The sequence below is a fragment of the Panthera tigris genome, chromosome X (genome assembly GCF_018350195.1).
Source record: "Panthera tigris isolate Pti1 chromosome X, P.tigris_Pti1_mat1.1, whole genome shotgun sequence".
NCBI classification, from domain to species: Eukaryota; Metazoa; Chordata; class Mammalia; order Carnivora; family Felidae; genus Panthera; species Panthera tigris.
In genome coordinates this window covers 47,315,023-47,335,702 of record NC_056677.1, presented here as the reverse complement: position 1 = coordinate 47,335,702, position 20,680 = coordinate 47,315,023, and the positions used below count along the sequence as shown (strand labels likewise).

General features: G+C 40.3%; 1 protein-coding gene across 1 annotated transcript in view; it reads right to left on the bottom strand.

Moving 5' to 3' along the window:
• LOC102969902 (trophinin) overlaps positions 1-15,858 on the bottom strand; it is a 68,315-nt gene extending 52,457 nt beyond the window's left edge. Inside the window, exon 1 of the mRNA XM_042975076.1 lies at positions 15,710-15,858. The gene's annotated coding sequence lies outside the window, so the exon portion shown is untranslated. The remainder of the gene's footprint in view (positions 1-15,709) is intronic.
• Positions 15,859-20,680: the final 4,822 nt, after the last annotated feature.

Sequence of the window (20,680 nt, the reverse complement as noted above, 5' to 3'; positions counted from 1 at the left end):
TGCTGGTGCAATTTTTATTAGCATTGCATTGAATGTGTAGATAGCTTTGGGTAGTATTGACATTTTGACAATATTTATTCTTCCAATCCATGAGCACGGAGTGTTTTTCCATTTCTTTATATCTTCTTCAATTTCCTTCATAAGCTTTCTATATTTTTCAGCATACAGATCTTGTACATCTTTGGTTAGATTTATTCCTAGGTATTTTATGCCTCTTGTGCAACTGGGAATGGGATCTGTTTCTTTATTTGTCTTTCTGTTGCTTCATTGTTAGTGTATAAGAATGCAACTGATTTCTGTACATTGATTTTGTATCCTGCAACTTTACTAAATTCATGTATCAGTTCTAGCAGATATCTGGTGGAGTTTATCTGATTTTCCATGTATAATATCATGTCGTCTGCAAAAAGTGAAAGCTTGACTTCATCTTTGCCAATTTTGATGCCTTTGATTTCCTTTTGTTGTCTGATTGCTGATGCTAGGATTCCAACACTATGTTAAACAACAGCGGTGAGAGTGGACATCCCTGTCGTTTTCCTGATCTCAGGGAAAAAGCTCTCAGTTTTTCCCCATTCAGGATGATGTTAGCTGTGGGCTTTTCATAAATGGCTTTGATGATCTTTAAGTATGTTCCTTCTATCCCGGCCTTCTCGAGGGTTTTTATTAAGAAAGGTTTGCTGAATTTTGTCAAAGGCCTTTTCTGCATCGATTAACAGGATCATATGGTTCTTATCTTTTCTTTTATTAATGTGATGTATCACGTTGATTGATTTGCGAATGTTGAAATAGCCCTGCATCCCGGGAATGAATCCCAGTTGATCATGGCGAACAACTCTTTTTATATGCTGTTGAATTCGATTTGCTAGTATCTTATTGAGAATTTTTGCATCCATATTCATCAGGGATATTGGCCTGTAGTTCTCTTTTTTTAGTGGGTCTCTGTCTGGTTTGGGAATCAAAGGAATACTGGCTTCATAGAATGAGTCTGGAAGTTTTCCTTCTCTTTCTATTTTTTGGAATAGCTTGAGAAGGATAGGTATTATCTCTGCTTTAAATGTCTGGTAGTCACTCCCCTGGGAAGCCATCTGGTCCTGGACTCTGATTTGTTGGGAGATTTTTGATGACTGATTCAATTTCTTCGCTGGTTATGGGTCTGTTCAAGCTTTCTATTTCCTCCTGATTGAGTTTTGGAAGACTGTGGGTGTTTAGGAATTTGTCCATTTCTTCCAGGTTGTCCAGTTTGTTGGCATGTAATTTTTCATCATATTCCCTGATAATTGCTTGTATCTCTGAGGCATTGGTTGTAATAATTCCATTTTCATTCATGATTTTATCTATTTGGATCATATCCCTTTTCTTTTTGAGAAGCCTAGCTAGAGGTTTATCAAATTTGTTTATTTTTTCAAAAAACCAACTCTTGGTTTTGTTTATCTTCTCTACAGTTTTTTTAGATTCTATATTGTTTATTTCTGCTCTGATCTTTATTATTTCTCTTCTTCTGCTGGGTTTAGGCTGCCTTTGCTGTTCTGCTTCTATTTCCTTTAGGTGTGCTGTTAGATTTTGTATTTGGGATTTTTCTTGTTTCTTGAGATAGGCCTGGATTGCAATGTATTTTCCTCTCAGGACTGCCTTCGCTGCATCCCAAAGCGTCTGGATTATTGTATTTTCATTTTCGTTTGTTTCCATATATTTTTTTAATTTCTTCTCTAATTGCCTGGTTGACCCATTCATTCTTTAGTAGAGTGTTCTTTAACCTCCATGTTTTTGGAGGTTTTCCAGACTTTTTCCTGTGGTTGATTTCAAGCTTCATAGCATTGTGGTCTGAAAGTATGTATGGTATGGTTTCAATTCATGTATACTTACAAAGGCTGTTTTGTGACTCAGTATGTGATCTATCTTGGAGAATGTTCTATGTGCACTCGAGAAGAAAGTATATTCTGTTGCTTTGGGATGCAGAGTTCTAAATATATGTGTCAAGCCCATCTGATCCAATGTATCATTCAGAGCCCTTGTTTCTTTATTGACCGTGTGTCTAGATGATGTATCCATTTCTGTAAGTGGAGTGTTAAAGTCCCCTGCAATGACCACATTCTTATCAATAAGGTTGCTTATGTTTGTGTTTATAATTGTTTTATATATTTGGGGGCTCCCGTATTCGGCGCATAGACATTTATAATTGTTAGCTCTTCCTGGTGGATAGACCCTGTGATTATTATATAATGCCCTTCTTCATCTCTTGTTACAGCCTTTAATTTAAAGTCTATTTGTCTCATATAAGTATGGCTACTCCAGCTTTCTTTTGACCTCCAGTGGCATGATAAAAGTTCTCCATCCCCTCACTCTCAATCTGAAGGTGTCCTCAGGTCTAAAATGAGTCTCTTGTAGACAGCAAATAGATGGTTTTTTTTTTTTTTTTTTTTATCCATCCTGATACCCTATGTCTTTTGGTTGGCGCATTTAGTCCATTTACATTCAGTGTTATTATAGAAAGATATGGGTTTAGAGTCATTGTGATGCCCCTAGGTTTCATGCTTGTAGTGATGTCTCTGGTACTTTGTCTCACAGGATTCCCCTTAGTATATCTTGTAGGGCTGGTTTAGTGGTAACGAATTCCTCCAGTTTTTGTTTGTTTGGGAAGACCTTTATCTCTCCTTCTATTCTAAATGACAGACTTGCTAGATAAAGGATTCTCGGCTGCATATTTTTTCTGTTCATCACATTGAAGATCTCCTGCCATTCTTTCTGGCCTGCCAAGTTTCAGAAGAGAGATCAGTCACGAGTCTTATAGGTCTCCCTTCATATGTTAGAGCACGTTTATCTCTAGCTGCTTTGAGAATTTTCTCTTTAGCCTTGTATTTTGCCAGTTTCACTATGATATGCTGTGCAGAAGATTGATTCAAGTTACATCTGAAGGGAGTTCTCTGTGCCTCTTGGATTTCAATGCCTTTTTCCTTCCCCAGATCAGGGAAGTTCTCAGCTATGATTTGTTCAAGTACACCTTCAGCCCCTTTCTCTCTCTCTTCCTCTTCTGGAATACCAATTATGCTTAGATTATTTCTCTTTAGTGCATCACTTAGTTCTCTAATTTTCCCCTCATACTCCTGGATTTTTTTATCTCTCTTTTTCTCAGCTTCTTCTTTTTCCATAATTTTATCTTCTAGTTCACCTATTCTCTCCTCTGTCTCTTCAATCTGAACCGTAGTTGTCTCCATTTTATTTTGCAGCTCGTTGATAGCATTTTTTAGCTCCTCCTGTCTGTTCCTTAGTCCCTTGATCTCTGTAGCAAGAGATTCTCTGCTGTCCTTTATACTGTTTTCAAGCCTAGTGATTAATTTTATGACTATTATTCTAAATTCACTTTCTGTTATATTGTTTAAATAATTTTTGATCAGTTCATTAGCTGTTGTTATTTCCTGGACGTTTTTCTGAGGGGAATTCTTCCCTTTTGTCATTTTGGATAGTCCCTGGAGTGGTGCGGGACTGCAGGGTACTTCCCCTGTGCTGTCTTGAATAACTTGAGTTGGTGGGTGGGGCTGCAGTCAGACCTGATGTCTGCCCCCAGCCCACCGCTGGGGCCACAGTCAGACTGGTGTGTGCCTTCTCTTCCCCTCTCCTAGGGGTGGGATTCACTGTGGGGTGGCGTGGCCTGTCTGGGCTGCTTGCACACTGCCAGGCTTGTGGTGCTGATGATCTGGCATATTAGCTGGGTTGGATCCGCAAGGTGCACAGGGGCGGGAGGGGCAGGCTCAGCTCGCTTTTCCTTTGGAGATCTGCTTCGGGAGGGGCTCTGTTGCACCAGGAGGGAGTCAGACCCACCAGAGGGATGGATCCACAGAAGCACAGCTTGGGTGTTTGCGTGGTGCAAGCAAGTTCCCTGGAAGGAACTGGTTCCCTTTGGGATTTTGGCTGGGGATGGGCGAGGGAGATGGCGCTGACGAGCTCCTTTGTTCCCTGCCAAGCTGAGCTCTGTCGTCCAGGGCTCAACAACTCTCCCTCCCGTTGTCCTCCAGCCCTCCCATTCTCCAAGCAGAGCTGTTAGCTTATAACCTTACAGATGTCATGTCCCACCTGCTGTCAGAACACACTCCTTCCTGCCCCTCAGCTTTTGCAAGCCAAACTAGGGGGCTCTGCTTGGCCAGCGGGCCGCCCCTCCGCCCTGGCTCCTTCCCACCAGTCCATGGATCGTGCACCACCTCTCCACCCTTCCTACCCTCTTCTGTGGGCCTCTCGTCTGTGCCTGGCTCCGGAGATGCCATTCTGCTAGTCTTCTGGTAGTTTTCTGGGTTATTTAGGCAGGTGTAGGTGAAATCTATGTGATCAGGAGGACGCACGGTGAGCCCAGTGTCCTCCTACACCACCATCTTCCCAGGATCTGTTCTCCATATTTATGAGTCTCTTCTGTTTTTTCCACCTCCCTTTTTTATGTTATTGTTGTTTCCCTTCCCTTCTGCTCATCTGTTTTGTCTCTTAAAGTCTTCATATGAGTGAAGTCATATGATATTTGTCTTTCCCTGACTGACTGACTAATTTCACTTAGCATAATACCCTCCAATTCCATCCACCTACTTGCAAATGGCAAGATTTCATTCTTTTTGATTGCTGAGTAATACTCATTGTATATACATACCATATCTTCTTTATCCATTCATCCATCGATGCACATTTGGGCTCTTTCCATACTTTGGCTATTGTTGATAGTGCTGCTATGAACATTAGGGTGTATGTGTCATTTCGAAACAGCACACCTGTATCCCTTGGATAAATACCTAGTTGTGCAATTGCTGGGTGGTAGGGTAGTTCTGTTTTTAGTTTTTTGAAGAACCTCCATACTGTTATCCAGAGTGGCTGCACCAGCTTGCACTCCCACCAACAATGCAAAAAGATCCTCTTTCTCTGCATCCTCATCAACATCTGTTGTTGCCTGAGTTGTTAATGTTAGCCATTCTGTCAGATATGAGGTGGTATCTCATTGTTGTTTTGATTTGTATAACCCTGATGATGAGCAAAGTTGAGCAGTTTTTCATGTGTCGGTTAGCCATCTGGATTTCATCTTTGGAGAAGTGTCTATTCATGTCTTTTTCCCATTTCTTCACTGGATTATTTGTTTTGGGGGTGTTGGCTTTGATAAGTTCTTTATACATTTTGGATACTAACCGTTTATCTGATATGTCATTTGCAAATACCTTCTCCCATTCTGTTGATTGCCTTTTAGTTTTGCTGATTTTTTCCTTCACTGTGCAGAAGTTTTTACTTTGATGAGGTCCCAATAGTTCATTTTTCTTTTGTTTCCCTTGCCTCCAGAGACGTGTTGAGTAAGAAGTTGCTGCAGCTAAGATAAAAGAGGTTTTTGCCTGCTTTTTCCTTGAGGATTTGGATGGCTTGCTGTCTTAAATTTAGGTCTTTCATCCATTTTGAGTTTATTTTTGTGTATGGTGTAAGAAAGTGGTCCAGGTTCATTCTTCCGCATGTCGCTGTCCACTTTTCCCAGCACCACTTGCTGAAAAGACTCTTTATTCCACTGAATATTCTTTTCTGCTTTGTCAAAGATTAGTTGGCCATACGTTTCTGGGTCTATTTCTGAGTTCTCCATTCTCTTCTATTGACCTGAGTGTCTGTTCTTGTGCCAGAATCATACTGTCTTGATGATTACAGCTTTGCAGTGTAGATTGAACTCTGGGATTGTGATGCCTCCTGATTTGTTTTTTTCAAGATTGACTATTCAGGGTCTTTTCTAGTTCCATACAAATTTTGGGATTATTTGTTCTAGCGCTGTGAAGAAAGCTCATGTTATTTTGATATGATTGCATTGAATATGTATATTGCTTTGGGTAGTATCAACATTTTAAAAATATTTGTATTCCATTCCAGGAGCATGGAATATTTTTCCATTTTTTGTGTGTCTTCTTCAATTTCTTTCATAAGCTTTCTATAGTTTTCAGTGTATAGATTTTTCACCTCTTTGGTTAGATTTATTCCTAGGTATTTTATGGTTTTTGGTGCAATTGTAAATGGGATTAATTCCTTGATTTCTCTTTCTGTTGCTTCATTGTTGGCATATAGGAATACAACTTATTTCTGTGCGTTGATTTTATACCCTGCAACTTTGCTGAATTCATGAATCAGTTCTAGCAGTTTTTTGGTGGAATCTTTTGGGTTTTTCATATAGAGTATCATTTCATCTGTGAAGAGAGAAAGTTTGACCTCTTCTTGGCCAATTTGGATGTCTTTTATTTCTTTGTGTTGTTTAATTGCAGGACTAAGAGTTCCAATACTATGTTGAATAACAGTGGTGAGAGTGGACATCCCTGTCTTGCTTCTGACCTTAGGGGGAAATGTTTCAGTTTTTCCCGATTGAGGATAATATTAGTGTTGTGTCATTCATATATGGCTTTTATGATCTGGAGGTATGATCCTTCTATCCCTACTTTCTTGAGGGTTTTAATCAAGAAAGAATGCTGTAGTTTGTCAAATGCTTTCTCTGCATCTATTGAGAGGATCATATGGTTCTTGTTCTTTATTTTATTGATGTGATGAATCATGCTAATTGTTTTTCAGATATTGAACCAGCCCTGCATCACAGGAATAAATCCCACTTGGTCATGGTGAATAACTTTTTCAATGTATTGTTGGATCTGTTTGGCTAATATCTTGTTGAGGATTTTTGCTTCCGTGTTTATCAGGGAGATTGGTCTATAGTTCTCCTTTTTAGTGGGGTCTCTGGTTTCAGAATCAAGGTAATGTTGGCTTCGTAGAAAGAGTTTGGAAGTTTTCCTTCCATTTCTATTTTTTGGAACAGCTTCAAGAGAATAGGTGTTAATTCTTCCTTAAATGTTTGGTAGAATTCTCCTGGAAAGACATCTGGCCCTGGACTCTTGTTTTTTGGCAGATTTTTTATTACTAATTCAATTTCTTTACTGGTTATGGGTCTGTTAAAATTTTCTTGCTGTTTCAGTTTTGGTAGTGTTATGTTTCTAGGAATTTGCCCATTTCTTCCAGATTGCGTATTTTATTGTCATATAATTGCTCATAATATTCTCTATTATTGTTTGTATTTCTGCTGGTGTTGGTTGGGATCTCTTCTCTTTAATTCTTGATTTCATTTATTTGGGTCCTTTCCTTTTTCTTTTTGATCAAACTGCCTAGTGGTTTATCAATTTTGTTAATTCTTTCAAAGAACCAGCTTCTGGTTTCATTGATCTGTCCTACTGTTTTTGTTGTTGTTTTTTTTTTTTTTTGGTTTTGATAGCATTAATTTGCTCTAATCTTTATTATTTCTATATTCTGCTGGTTTGAGGTTTTATTTGCTATTCTTTTTCCAGCTCCTTAAGGTGTAAGGTTAGGTTGTGTATCTGAGATCTTTCTTCCTTCTTTAGGAAGGCCTGCAATTACTATATACTTCCCTCTTATGACCACCTTTGCTGCATCCCAGAGGTTTTGAGCTGCGGTGTTATTTTTGTTGGCTTCCATGTCCTTTTTAGTTTCCTCTTTAACTTCTTGGTTAGCCCATTGATTCTTTAGTAGGATGTTCTGTAGTCTCCAAGTCTTTGTTACCTTTATAAATTTTTACTTCTGGTTGATTTCGAGTTTCATAGCATTGTGGTCTGAAAATATGCATGGTATGATCTCGATCATTTTGTACTTGTTGAGGGCTGATTTGTGCCCCAGTATGTGGTCTATTCTGGAGAACATTCCATGTGCACTGGAGAAGAATGTATATCCCACTGCTTTAGGATGAAATGTTCTGAATATATCTGTGAAGTCCATCTGGTCCAGTGTGTCATTCACTGCCTTTGTTTCCTTGTTGATTTTCTGATTACATGATCTGTCCAATGTTGTAAGTGGGGTGTTGAAGTCACCTACTATTATGGCATATTATCAATGAGTTTCTCTATGTTTGTGATTAATTGATTTATATATTTGGGTGCTCTCACATTTGGAGCATAAATGTTGGCAATTGTTAGATCTTCTTGGTGGAAAGACCCCTTGATTATGATATAAGGCCCTTTTATATCTCTTGTTACAGTCTTTATTTTAAAGTCTAGATTGTCTGATACAAGTATGGCTACTCCAGCTTTCTTTTGTTGACCATTAGCATGATAGATGGTTCTCCATCCCCTCATTTTCAATCTGAAGGTGTCTGTAGGTCTAAAGTGGGTCTCTTGTAAACAGCATATAGATGGATCTTGTTTTCTTATCCATTCTGTTACCCTATGTCTTTTAATTGGAGCATTGAATACATTGACATTTAAAGTGAGTACTGAAAGATATGAATTTATTGCCATTATGATGCTTGTAGATTTGGAGTTCTGGTGGTGTTCTCTGCTCCTTTCTAATTTTTGTTGCTTTTGGTATTTATTTATTTATTTATTTAATGTTTTCTCCCCTCAGAGAGTCCCCCTTAAAATTTCTTGCAAGGCTGATTTAGTGGTCACGAGCTCCTTTAATTTTTGTTTGTCTGGGAAACTTTTAATCTCCCCTTCTATTTTGAATCACAGCCTTGCTGGATAAAGACTTCTTGCCTGTACATTTTTCTCATTCAGCACATTGAATATATCCTGCCACTCCTTTCTGGCCCACCAAGTTTCTGTGGATAGGTCTGCTGCAAACCTGATCTGTCTTCCCTTGTAGGTTAGGGACTTTTTTTCCCTTGATGCTTTCATGATTCTCTCCTTACCTCAGTATTTTGTGAATTTGACTATCACGCACCTTTTATATGGTCGGTTTTTGTTGAATCTAATGGGGGTCCTCTGTGCTTCCTGGATTTTGCCGTCTGTGTCATTCCCCAGGTTAGGAAAGTTTTCCCCTATGATTTGCTCACATCACCCTTCTACCCCTATTTCTCTCTCTTCCTCTTCTGGGACCCCTATTATTCTGATGTTTTTCCTTTTTAATGAGTCACTAATTTCTCTAGTTCTTAAGTCATGCTCTTTTGCCTTAATCTCCCTCTTTTGTTCTGCTTCATTATTCTCCATATGTTTGTCCTCTATATCGCTAATTCTTGTCCTTGCCGCTGCTGCATCCATCCATGATTGCAGCTCAGTTATAGCATTTTTTATTTCATCCTGACTTATTTTTACTTCTTTAATTTCTGCGGAAAGGGATCTTAGTCTATTTTTGACTCCAGCTGGTATTCTTATTATTGTGATTCTAAATTCTGGTTCAGATATCTTGCTTGTATCTGTGTTGGTTAAATCACTGGCTGTCATTTCTTCGTGCTCTTTCTTTTGGGGTGAATTCCTTTGTTTCATCATTTTGAAGGGAGAAAAAGAATTAATGAGGTAGAAAAATTAAAATTAAAAACAATTAAAATTTTAAAAATATTAAAATTAAAAATTAAGCACACACACACAAAATTGAATAAATGATGTTAGATACTAGATGTGTTTTGGTCTGGGTGTTGAAAGTAGTTTGATAGATTAGAGAAAAAAGGGGGAAAAAGGAAATCATTTGAGAATTTGAAAAAAATGAATACACTGAAGTAGACCTAAATCAAATGATGGAAGTAAAATAGAATTTGAAAATATTTACACAGAAGTAAAGAATATAGTAGAAAAAAATCAAATAACAGTATTTTTAATAAAAATTGAAAATAAAAATGATTTTTTTCTCTTTCTGTATTCAAGAAAAAGAAAAGAAGTGAGAAAGAGAAAAAATAAAAAGAAAAACAGGAAATTGTTTGAAAATTTGAAAAAGTGAATACACTGAGGTAAACTAAGATACAATGATGGAAGTAAAATAGAATTTGAAAAAAATTACACAATAGTAAAAAATATAGTGTAAAAAATTAAAGAAAAATATTTTTAATAAAAACTGAATATAAAACAGAATTTTTTCTCTTTATTCAAAATAAAGAAAAGAAGTGAAAAAGAGGGAAAAAAAGAAAATTGAATAGATGGACCTGCTAACAGATTGAAATACGACTGAAATTATTTCCTTTTTCCCCTAAAAGTCAGACTATGAAGTGCTTTATAGTCCATAAACTAAGCAGTGAGACTTGTGTCCTTGAAGAGTGAGGTTGGCCCAGTTGGGCAGGGCCTAGTGTAAGGACTCCGTTCTCCACTAGATGGAGCTCTTAGCCTACTGGGGTGGATTGTTGTGGCACTTGTAGGTGGGTATGCACATGCGTGGGAGTGATGAAAATGGGGTCACCCAGCTACCCAGCCTCTAGTATCAGAACTCTATTCTCCCCAATCAGCAATTGCACACCCGTCCTCTGTCTTCAGCTTTCGTCCACTCCCTGCTTTTTCACTGTCCGTGACCAAGCCCCAGGCAGTACCTCTCTCCCAAGTTTTGTCTCAGATGTGACTGTTTTCCCTGTCCCCTTACTTCTGAAGGACTGCAGCTTTGACCTCTTCAGCCCCTCTGTAGGAGGGTCTCACATAGCAATGGCCGAATGTGGGATGCATCCAGGAATGTTTGCTAGACCCTGCTGTTGCCTGTGCCCCAAGACTATGTCCAGGTGCCAGCCTGCCCCAGAAAAAGTTCACGAGATAGTGTAGCAGCAGCATTTCAGGGATTATGTAAAATCACAACACACATCTGGCACCAGGCTTCACCCTTAACAACCTTGTTCCAGCACCAGTGAATGTGGGAGTTCTCTGGGGTCTGCTGGGACCAGGTGGCCTCAACAGTCTCTACCAAATGTCCTTCCAGCAGTGGATCCACATTTTCCCATGTGGCCCAAGAACTTCCCATACCCCACTCTTATCCTGAGGATTTGCCTTTCCACCAGAGCACCACCAGGTATTGAGCTGCGGAGTTGCAGACTCTTCACTCCCCTTGTTTACAGTCTTAATGGAATTTAAACCCTCTCCTTTCTCCTTTCTCCCTTTTTAGTTTAGGCCCTGCAGCTGTTTCCAGTTTTCCACTTTCTCTCCAGCTATTTTGGGGAAGGGTTCTTTTCCTGTATTCTCCTTCCCCCATCTCCATCCTCTTTCCCCCACAAAAGCAGTTCCCTGCCCACCGTGGCTACTCGCTCTCCAAATTCACCTCTCTGTACTGCATACCTGCTGAAGTCTGTGGTTCAAGTAATGCAAATTGTGTTAATCCTCAAATCAGTTTTCTAGGTGTGCAGAATGGTTTGGTGTTGGTGTGGCTATATTTCATGGACACGAGACACACACAAAAATTCTATGGTGTTCTGCCATCTTGGCTACCCCCCTGCCATCCCTTCTGAAAAGAGGGGAAAAGAGGGCATAACAGCAGCTGAAGCCAAGGGCTGGGCGTGGGAATATTTTCAAGAGACAGAAAGGGCAGGTAGGGAATAATGGAGCCCTCAGCAAACCCCTGATTTTCCTGAGATGGTGATCATTCTGTGCCAGCCACCTGCCTCTCCTAGTCCAGAAGCACACCCTGAGATTTGGTCAGAGGTGAAGCACCACAGCCATTTGGTCAGGGACCCAGCCAAGGAGGGAGTGAAAAGCTCATCTGGGGTTCTTGTCTTCTAATCTTCACAGAGTCCCTCATCTGTCAGCAGCACTCCAGGATACAGAAGGAGGATGCCTGGCTCAGCAGGGTGGTAGGGAGGAAAGACAGCTCTCCAAGGAGCCCAGACCTTGCAGAGGTGAGGAGATAGAGATTTGCTTCCTGGTTTTGATTTTGTTTCCTTGGGTCCAGGTGTTCCTCAGTAGAGGAAAGTTTGACGAGAAACAAGATATGTAAATAACCTCAACTTCACACAAGATATTTATTAATCACAAAGGTAAAAAGATATTTATTAGTGACAAAAAATGGGGAAACATGGAAGATACCACTTTAATCAAGTGATAAAATTTAACATTACTAGTAATGAGACTAGTAGACATCATGTACCTCCTGATATGATGCATCAATGACACAACATTCCTTGCGTGATATTCCTGCTACAAAAAAAATGTATTTCCTGGATTTAATTGCAAGGAAAGTTCATTAAAATAAAGAGAGACATTCTACTAAAAAATGCCCTGTAGTTCTCACATCTATCAAGGTAATGAATAATTAATTAACTGCTCAGATTAAAAGAGACAGACATGAACAGTAAAGGCAACACATGATCTTAAATCTTTCAGCCCTAATATAAATACAGAACAAAAATCTTAAGCTGCTAGAAGGGCAAAAAAAAAATCTTGACGTCCATAGAGCACGATTGAAGACTCTGATTCTAGGAGAAAGGAACATAGATAAAAAGCCTCTACCTCTAGAGATAGTCAGGAATGTGTACTGAGTATGATTAGAGGTGTCCTACATTTGGGAGAGGGAAGAATAAGTGAGAAGTTCACACTACATGGCAGGGACACAGTGCATGCCTAAAACAACAGCTGAATCAGAACAACAGAGAATGCCTCCCCCACCCCCAAATAGACTCGCACATGCTAAATAACAACTAACAGCAATTTACTGCTGGGAAAAGCAAAAGAGTATGGAAAGAGACTTTCTCTGAGGCCCATATGAAAAGGGAATACCTGACAACATCTTCCAGCCAAAGACTACCAGGAATGCAGCTGTGGTTTATTATTCATTTCAAGGAAGGAGAACACACACAGCAGGGAATTATGGGATGGTTCAGTAGAAGGATGCTAAAAAGAACCATGCCTTGCGGTAAGACCTTCCACTGATACCGCTTAGCAGGTTCCTGTAAGTTAGTGGAAGGCAGGGAGAATGCAAAATGTTCTCCGTCGCCAGGGGCCAGCGGAACAGTAAAAAAACAATCTTTTAAGTCCAAAACTAGTAATTGATATTGTAAAGGAATGGCCGATAGGGAAGGGAGGCCAGGTTGCAAAGCCCCCATGGGCTTCATGACAGCATTAATTGCTCTCAAATCTTGCAGCAACCTCCATTTATTTGACTTTTTTCTAATCACAAAGATTGGGGTGTTCCAGGGACTGGTGGAGGGAACTAAATGACCTAATTGCAGTTGTTCCTCTATGAGGTAAGCAGCAGCCTCCCTCTTAACAGTAGGTAAGGGCCATTGGTCAACCCACACTGGAGTGGAAGTCATCCACTGGAGAGGCATAGCGTGGGGAGTTTCCAATGGCCCTAGGAAAAACCCAATCCGAAATGGTCTCTTTTAGGCTCGGGGACATATGGCTCAGGATTCCCCTGCAACTCCTTCCCTAAGCCTTTCCCCCTCAATATAGCCCATTTCCTTCATAAGGTGCATAGCAAGATTAGTCTGTTTTTGAATCGGGACTGCCTTAGTCTCCAGAGTCAAATTCATTGCAGTTAATATGTCCCTGCCCCAGAGATTAAGATCTATATTCAAAACAAAAGGCTGAAAAGTTCCAGTCATACCATCAGGCAGTCTCCAATGTAAATAATCAGAGCCTTGCAACGGAGCAGAGGCATAACCAACACCTTTAACTGGAATATTAGTCACTTGAGTAGGCCATGTGACAGGCCAATTTTTTTGAGCAATAACTGAGACATCTGCACCTGTATCCACTAGTCCCTCATAAGGGACTCCTTGGATATGCAATGTAAGCATGGGCTTTCCTACAGAGATCACTTTAGCCCAATAAAGATCTGTGGAGCCGAATCCCTGATTTCCCCGATAAGGTTTAGCAACCTTATTATTGGAGGATATCCGGGGTATCAAGATCAATTGTGCTATGGGAGTCTTGGGCTCAAGCACCAAAGTTCCCACAGTTAAGCTGGCCAAAATTTTTATTTATCCAGTGTAATCTTCATCAATAATTCCAGGATAGATCATCAGTCCCTTAAGAGTCCAGCTGGATCTTCCCAATAATAACCCCCAAGTATTCCTGGGTAGAGGCCCCCATATCCCTGTGGGGATGGCTTTAGGGGGCTGTTCTCCTTCTAGGTAAACGGACTGAGCTGGGGTAAGATCTAGTCCTGCACTGGCGGGGGTACCGCGGTGTAGTTGGCTAATACCTGGGAGGTCTCCAGTGTTGGACACAATGGGTGGGAAGGCACCTGTGGGAACATTGCCGCAATTGTTTGAGGGGCCTGCGGCTGGCCCCGCTTCCAGTTTCCCTGAAGAGATTTGCCATTACAATCAGTTTTAGAGCGGCATTCATTGACCCAGTGATACCCCCATCTACATCTGGGACAAATAATTGCCGCCTTATTATTAATGTTAGGGCCACTTGGCAAACCGGGGGTGGTTGGAATTATTTCTGTACTACGACATTGGGCCTTCATATGGCCCTTTTGGCCACATTTGAAACACACTATTCCACCCAACTTCCTTGGATTAGTTTTTACGTTTTTACCCTGAAGCTGGGCATGCACCTGTAAGGGGTCTATTCCCTTTAAGGCGGCTGCCAAGGTAATGCCCTGAATATAAGATGGTCCAATCTCAGCACATAGCCTGATATAATCCTCCAAGGTACCCTGATTTTTCCAAGGACGAATGGCTGCCTGACATGCAGAATTAGCATTTTCATAAGCCAGTTGTTTTACAATAATGGTACCTGCCTCCCCATCAGTAACGATACAACTGACTGCAGTCAAAAGGCGCCCAACGAAATCCTGGTACTTCTCATCTGGCCCTGCCTAATTTTAGACAATTCCTCAGTTCTGCCCCCTGTGGAGGGGAGTTTTTTCCAAGCTGTAATGGCACAGGTATTAATTTGATTATATGCAATTTCAGGATAATTCAGTTGGAGGCCCACATCATAATATTGTCTTGTACCTGTGAGCATGCTGAAACCCACTGGTATGTTAGTTCTTTTATTATACATAGCCTGTTTTTCAGCATTCTCTGCAAATTCTGCTTTCCACAAGAGGTTATCTCCCACACTCAAACAAGCCTGAGCAATGACCTTCCAATCTCCTGGGCATAATGCCTCCCTGTTCAAATTATCAAGCATAGACAGGGTAAAGGGAGCTGTTGGACCATACTGGGCTGTAGAGGATTCCAAATCTTTCAGCAATTTAAAACTTAAGGTGGAGTACACTCTCTGTCCCCCCTGCTGAATAACAGGGTAAGCGTGAAAAGCAGAGGTGTCTTCCCCATACTGTGTTGCTTGATACAGAGTCCGCTGCAAAGGAGTAGCTCCCATAACGGGGTAAGGTTCAGTGGACTGTTGATTCTGAGTAATAGGGAAAGCCAGCCGAGGTAAGCCTCTATCTTGTGCCTGAAAAGAAGGTCGTTTGAAAGGTACCTTCTGGACCAGAGGGGTCAAGAAGGCAGGCTTCCTCTGATCTTCCAAATATGGCCCATCATCTCCCTGATCCCCAAAAGGAAAGTAATCATTATTTTCTGGATCTTGCACAGATAACTGTTCTAGGAGGGGGAGAGGAAGTAAAGGTGAAGGCACCCGTGACTGTCCCGAAAGGGCATTGAAAGTAGTTTCTGGAGGGAGAGGAGCATCTGAAGTCACTAAGGGTTGGGCTGCTTCTGAGCTAAGAGAAACTATTTCAATAGAATCCTGCGGATCAAGGACCTCCAGGATCAAGGACCTTTTTAATACAGGTCCAAGTAGACCACAAAGTCCCTGGAACTGCAGCTCCACGAATCTTCATTTGATTTTTAAGTTCCTGACCAACTCGCTGCCAATCCTTTAAATCAACTGTACCCCCGTCTGGAAACCATGGGCAATAATCATGCACTATGTCAAAAAATTCCCTAAGGGCTGACTGAGAAACCTTAATTCCCTTTTCCTTCATAAGAGCCTGCAAGGCAGTTATAAAATATCCCTGTTCCATAGACTGTTTCTGTCCCATAGTTTTACTCCCGTCGTCTGTGCTGCTGGCACAGTTCCCCTACCTGAATTAGACGCCGCGCAGTCTGCTTTCGCTTTCCTCCTTGTTGTCTCAGGTCCCTGTTCGGGCGCCACTTGTCACGACCGGCGCGACAAACACCGAGGTCAGGGTCCTGAGGGTAGGGGAATGCAAGAAAAAAGAGAGAAGAGAAAGTTTGGGAACAAGAGGGTCCCCTGGGCTGATGGCCCAAGTGACGGCTTTATTGTTGCTGTACACAATCTTTTATATCCAGACTCTTATGGGTCAGGCCATTCTAAGAATAAACAGGTTTCACATAATCGCTGCCAACCAAAACATTTAGTTCTGTGTTTCTTGTGCATTTTCTAGATGGGTCACAACAAGACCTTGTTGATAAGATTGCTAGCAAAACACAATTCCCATGTTTGTTTCTATCTGACTCGGGTTAGAAAAAGGGAGGTAGCATTACTGCCAACACCTGTAGACCACAGGCTTCAGGAATTAACTTTCTCAGCCTTGACAAGTCTTTCGTATGCCCTTGAAAGTGGGGGAATGGGAGGGGGAACCACCGGGTTGGCTAAGTCTACAGGGAACGTTGGTCGACCCGGTCTCAGCCTGTCACCGGGGCCCGGTCCCCCACAGTTATGCCTCCTGGGCTTTCCTAAATAGAATGCACTAGCCTCATTCTGGAAGCTTCTGAATATTCTTTTGAAAGATATATGATCCATTGGAGGGATGGCAGTTTTAAATCTATAAGAAGGAGAGACCAGAGTGAGGATAAAGTTGTAAAGATGTAGCCGCCATTCATTTTGGCCAAGAGAGGGTGTGTTTAATATTTTGTTGGTGGCTCAGGGAACTTGTTTTTCTGCTTGGACTAGAAAAACTTGTGTTATGGTTTTCAAAAGGCTCCAGCCTATTTGCTGTGCTTCAAGATATCCTTAAATGGATTAAAATGCGTTTCCTCATTTTTTAAAATAATCTTATGGGTGTTTTGAAATAACCTTTTTCAACCACATCTTTATATCTCCTGGCCCAATAAAAAAAAGTAGATTTGTTGGTAGAGCTCAAAGAGGACTGGGCTGAAGATATCAAAAATAAGTCTACATCCTTTATTGAATTCTTTTCTTTATCTCTGGAATTAAGTAAGTCTTTAAAAATTGCATAGAGATATGAAGGTGACCAAGGTTTAAAATATGCATACCAGGCACTTTGAGGATCTCTCTTCCATGATGGTTGTAATTTTAAAGGACATTGAGGAAAAGGTAATACAACTGATTTAAAGGGAAAAGAGATACAGGTAATGATTACTTGATAGCTGAAAAAGATTCTGATGGTGAAGGCAAAGTGGGTAAAAAAAGGAATGGGGAGGATTGAATTGGTATTTGATATATCCAGAAGGGAAATAATTTTAACTTTCTCATTTTTTTGCATTAGCTTTATATAAAGAATCTTTTAAAGAGGCATTTTTTTAGTCCAAATTGCATTTAGAAGCTTTCTCATATCAATTAAAGAAAGCATACCACAAATGCAGTCAGCACTTGGTTCTTTTTTTTTCTAAAACACCTCTCAAATGAACAAGTTTCGTCATATCTGAAAAGATTCCCAAGTAGCCGCTGAAATTCCAAACTGAAATTGTGCCAGTTAAAAAGTTATACACAGAAGTTTCCATTGTAGTGAGAAAAAAATAAACAGGTGTATGGTCTAGAGGAAATAGTTTTAACTGAAAATACTCTATGGGAACTGCAGCATGTCTATAAGAATGGCATTTGTGTGGTCTTGTGTCTAAAAACAAACCATGGTAAAAATGCTGAAGGTCAAAGGCAAGAAGAAAATTGTGAAAGCAACCGGATAAAAATGATTTCTTAAGAGGAAACTTCAGAAAGATTAATAAATGACACCTCAGGAGAAACAATACAAGCCATGAAGCAGTGGGATAAAATATGGAGAGTACTTAAACAAAAGTATTGTAAATCAATAACTTTACATCCAGCAAAGCTGTTTCATTTTTTCTAGTTTTATTTTATTTTATTAAATATAATTTATTGTTGGTTTTCATACAACACCCAGTGCTTATCCCAACAGGTGCCCCCCTGAATCACCCACTTTCCCTTCTCCCCCACCCCCATTAACCCTCAGTTTGTTCTCAGTATTTAAGAGTCTTTACGGTTTGCCTCCCTCCCTCTCTGTAACTTTTTCCCCCCTTTCCCTCCCCCATGGTCTTCTGTTACGTTTCTCAGTATCCACATATGAGTGAAAACATATGGTATCTGTCTTTCTCTGCCTGACTTATGTCATTTAGCATAATACCCTCCAGTTCCATTCATGTTACTACAAATGGCCAGATTTCATTCTTTCTCATTGCCAAGTAGTATTCCATTGTATATATAAACCACATCTTCTTTATCCATTCATCAGTTGATGGGCATTTAGGCTTTTTCCACTATTTGGCTATTGTTGAGAGTGCTGCTATAAACATTGGGGTACAACTGCCCCTATGCATTAGCACTCCTGTATTCCTTGGGTAAATTCCTAGCAGTGCTATTGCTGGGTCATAGGGTAGATCTATTTTTAATTTTTTGAGGAACCTCCACACTGTTTTCCAGAGCAGCTGCACCAGTTTGCATTCCCACCAACAGTGCAAAGAGTTCCCGTTTCTCCACATCCTTGCCAGCATCTATAGTCTCCTGATTTGTTCATTTTAGCCACTCTTACCAGCATGAGGTGGTATCTCAGTGTGGTTTTGATTTGCATTTCCCTGATGAGGAGTGACATTGAGCATCTTTTCATGTGCCTGTTGGCCATCTGGATGTCTTCTTTAGAAAAGTGTCTATTCATGTCCTCTGCCCATTTCTTCACTGGATTATTTGTTTTTCGGGTGTGGAGTTTGGTGAGTTCTTTATAGATTTTGGATACTCATCCTTTATCCAATATGTCATTCCCAAATATCTTTTCCCAATCCATCGGTTGCCTTTTAGTTTTGTTGATTGTTTCCTTTGCAGTGTAGAAGCTAGCAAAGCTATCTTTCAAAAAAATGAAGGAAAAATAAAGCTATTCCCATATTTTAAAAATTGAGAAAAAATTTTTCTAGCCAACAAAACCTATAGGAAATACTAAGGGAAGTTCATCACACTGAAAAAAAGTGAAACCAGATTGTAATAAAAAACAAAGAACATGAAAAAAACAAAGAGCACAAGTAAAGGTAGTTATGTAATTACAAAAGACAGTAGAAATGCATACTTTTCCTCTTTCTTTCTCTTAAATTATTTTAAAAGTAATTGTTTCATATGTATATAATGTATTATTGGGACAAAAATATATGAAACTGTAATATATTTGTCAATAATGGCACAAATGTGGTGGGAAGGAACAAAGTTGTATTGGGTTACAAAAATGACTCCGTAAATAATAAATAAAATGGCTAATATAACCAAATCTATAACATATGCTTCCTCTAATTTCTTTTCTTTGATCTTTCAAAAGATAAAATTTTATGAAGTAATAATTATAACATGTTGTTGGTTTGTAACATTATAAATATAAATCTATAATAATAATACCATAAAAAGTGGGGAAAGGGAATACAGCTATATAGGATTAAGCTCTATATTTTACTGGAAGTAAGTAAATATAAATCTGAGGCTGGCTTTTCTAGAAAATATGGCAGTGGAGAAAGAGGACCCTAGGCTTGTCTCATTCCATGAACACTAGATAACTATAAACTCATTCTAAATACCCCAGAAATAAAGCTTAAGACCTACAGAACAAATTCCATAACTAGAGGGAGAGAAGAGAAGAGATCACATTGAAGACGTTAGAAACTGTAGAGACATGGTTCAGAAGAGAAAGGAATCATAGGTGCTGTGGAGGGGAGGGAGTCAAGGTCTTAGAGAAGGGTGAGAGAGAGAGGAGAACACAGGAGAACACACAAGAAGAACATTACCCCAAAGCCATTTTCTGGGAAGATGAGAGGGGCTGATTTTTATGATTTCTTGCAACCATCAGGTCTTAAAGACTAGAGTGCTAAAGGTCAGTAGGCTTGGCTGGGATAGAGCCCTGAGGGCACTGCCCTATTCCCGGAGAGAAGGCAAGAAAAAACCACAGGGGTAGACAAAGTGGAAATAGTGATCTGAAAAAAAATCTGGGATACACAGGGAGGAGATTATTCCCTCTTCTTGGAGCCCATCTCTGAGAGACAGCCTTCATGGAGATACCTCACTGGGGACAAAGTAGCCTCTGACTCCATTTCTTTCCCCCAATCCTCAGGATAAATACATAGCCACCTGCAGGAAGTAGCAAAGCACTGACAATGGCTGCATATCTTGCTTACACAAAGTCCCAACCCCTGTGCTCTGGCAGGACTGCCCTTCTCAGTCTAGCCTGCCTCAATCCCAGTGAGGTGGGCCCCTTCACCAGAAGACCATTACAAACCCCTGCTGACCTGGGAGTTTTGCAGAATTTCAGTTCTAATGGAAGTAGTATCAGCATCATTTCACAAGCAGACCAGATCACACCTCTTTAAAATGCACCATATTCTGGCCAAGGACCAAACACTGCCCACTGCAGGCAAGGAGACACTCTGCAGATGATTGGCTTTAAGAATAGAGCAGCCAAAACACAACAGAGTGTATGCAACACATACCAGAGACATTCCATGAAACGCCAGGCTCTGGACACTATATGACCACTTCTACATAAAGCCATTATGCTCAGAAAACATAACTGACTTTTCTAACAATAAGAGACTTGGACAAAATGCCAAGACAGAAGAATTCATCCCAAATGAAAGAACAAGATAAGGTCATGATGAGATATCCTATCCAAGTGAAACAGAAAGAAGTAATATGCCTGATGGAAAATTTAAGGCAACAATCATAAGGACATTAGCTGGGCTTAAGAAAAGAATGGAACACTTGAGGAGGACACTACAGAAATAAAAGAGTTAAAAAAGAATGAGTCTGAAATGATAAATGCAATAACTGAGTTTGGAAACAGGCTTGATGCAATGAACACAACGCTG